Source organism: Hoplias malabaricus, chromosome 16 (assembly GCF_029633855.1).
Source record: "Hoplias malabaricus isolate fHopMal1 chromosome 16, fHopMal1.hap1, whole genome shotgun sequence".
Lineage (NCBI taxonomy): Eukaryota > Metazoa > Chordata > Actinopteri > Characiformes > Erythrinidae > Hoplias > Hoplias malabaricus.
The window spans coordinates 36,647,010-36,649,509 of record NC_089815.1 but is presented as its reverse complement, the minus strand read 5'-3'; the positions used below and the strand labels follow the sequence as shown (position 1 = coordinate 36,649,509).

The 2,500-nt window shown below is 53.4% G+C and overlaps 1 pseudogene; it reads left to right on the top strand.

The window, feature by feature from the left end:
* Window positions 1-2,500, top strand: part of LOC136672453 (28S ribosomal RNA) — an 8,421-nt pseudogene that overhangs the window by 4,064 nt on the left and 1,857 nt on the right.

Here is a 2,500-nt window from a genome sequence, read left to right as displayed (position 1 = left end):
ACCCCCATAAATCCGTCAGAGGATCATAGCGGTGATCTGAGACAGGAGATGCCAGCGCCACCCCTGGTTCAGGGGATCGCCGAGAAATTGAAAGAGAGGGCGGCCTCCCTGGATCTTTCTCTGAGCGAGCTCGGCGGCAGTGGGGATTTGCCAAGGGAGGATCACGAGTTGGGTGAGCTCGTGGAGGCTACGGCCTCGGCTTTGAGGGGGAGGCTGGGAGCTGGTGTCTCGAGTGCTCTGAGTCATAGTACTCCTGGTAGTAGGCAACGAGGGGCAGGCCGTGTTTTCAGAAACCCTCAGGGAGGAAACAGGGCGGCCAAGCGGAAGACTTATAGGAAACATCAGAGGATGTTCCTTAAGGATCCTGCGAGGCTAGCCAGTGAAATCCTTGATGGAGTGGAAGGAACAGAATGTCCAATCCCACTGGCCATTATAGAGCAAGCGTACAGGACCAGTTGGGAAGGGAATGTCAACTTTGCTGGACTAGGCCAATTTACATCATCAGGAGAAACGGACAACGAGTGCTTTGCAGAGCCAATCACGGCCAAATCTGTAAAAGCTGCCCTAGGCAAGATCAAGCGCGACACCGCCCCGGGCCCAGACAGGATCACAAAGCAGATGCTAAGTGACTGGGATCCGAAAGGCGAAAAACTGGCACGGCTGTACACCACGTGGTTGGTCAGCGGAGTGGTACCCAGGGCTTTCAAGGAATGTCGGACAACACTAATTCCTAAATCTACTGATCGGGAGGCGCTCAATGACGTGGGGAACTGGAGACCCATCACCATTGGATCAGTGATTTTAAGGCTCTTTTCTAAGATTCTGGCGGAGAGGCTGGCGCGTGCTTGCCCATTGAATCCTAGACAAAGGGGGTTCATCCGCGCCCCTGGGTGTTCCGAGAACCTAAAGGTTCTGCAAGGCCTTCTCGGACACTGCAAAAAAGAGCGGGGCCAGCTTGCGGTAGTGTTTGTCGATTTCGCGAAGGCTTTCGACTCCATCTCTCATGATCACATCCTGTGTGCACTGATGCAGAGACAGGTTGACCATCACGTGATTAAGCTGATCCAATCAGCTTATGTGGACTGCGTGACCAGAATCATTGTCAATGGGGACAAGACGGACCCCATTGAGATGAAGGTTGGAGTGAAGCAGGGAGATTCTATGTCTCCAATCCTCTTCAACCTGGCTATGGATCCCCTGATCCAAGCCCTCGACAACCTTGGAAGTGGCTATATGGTAGGAGGTACTAGGGTTAGTACCTTAGCGTTTGCAGATGATCTTGTCCTGATTAGTGACTCCTGGGAAGGCATGAGAGACAACATCGCTATCCTAGACACATTCTGCGAGAAGACGGGGCTTAGGGTTCAGCCCAAGAAATGTCACGGGTTCCTGATTGGGAAGGGAGTTACCTCCTTCACGGTCAATAACTGTAAGGCGTGGAGGTTGGGAAAGGAACCAATTCATCTCATCAGCCCTGATGAGATGGAGAAATATCTGGGGGCAAGGGTGAATCCTTGGGTGGGGATCACCAAGCCAGATATCCACACCCAGCTGAGGGAGTGGGTGACTAAGATCAACAATGCTCTTCTCAAACCAGTCCAAAAAGTCAGAATGTTGAATAACTTTGCAATTCCCAGGATGATCTATCTGGCTGATCACTGCGACTTTAGGGGCACAGCACTAGCCACTATGGATGGCACAATCAGGAAGGCTGTGAAGGAGTGGCTCCACCTACCTCAGTCAACCTGTAATGGCTTGCTATATTCTAGGCCTCGAGATGGTGGCTTGGGTATCCAGAAGTTAGAGGCCCTCGTGCCTTCCATCCAAGCGAGACGCCTATACCGGTTGCTGAACTCCGAAGACGGTATAGTGAGGGCGATAATGACAAGCACGAGTGGACAGTCTGAGTTCAAGCGGCTATGGTGCATAGCGGGCGGGGATCCTGATGAGATTCCCCCCATCGGACAAGGAGGAAACGGCAGAGGGACGGTCCCGAGTGACTGGAGACGGGAGGAAAAGCGTGTTTGGTGCAATCTGCCAGTTCAGGGCTGGGGAGTTGAGGTGTTCACGAACGACCCGATTAGTAGTGCATGGATGATGAACCCAGCAGGGTGTGGGTTTAGACAAAGACACTACATTGCTGCGCTGCAGCTAAGGGCGAACGTATACCCTACTCGTGAGGCCCTATTGCGTGGAAGGACAAAGGCTTGGGCAGATTGCCGAAGGTGCGGTGCACGCTTGGAATCCTGTTCTCACATTCTTGGTCAGTGTCCCGCGGTCCAGTCCAGCAGGATCAAGAGGCACAACAAGTTATGTTCCCTTCTTGCCGAGGAGGCCGAGAAGTGGGGATGGAGCGTACTTAAGGAACCCAGGATCAGGGGTCCTTCGGGCGAACTGAGACTGCCGGACCTGGTATTCTCCAAAGGAACCACTGCCTTGGTCATCGACGTAACGGTGCGATTTGAGTACTCTGCCCAATCCCTTGGACTTGCGGCGGAGG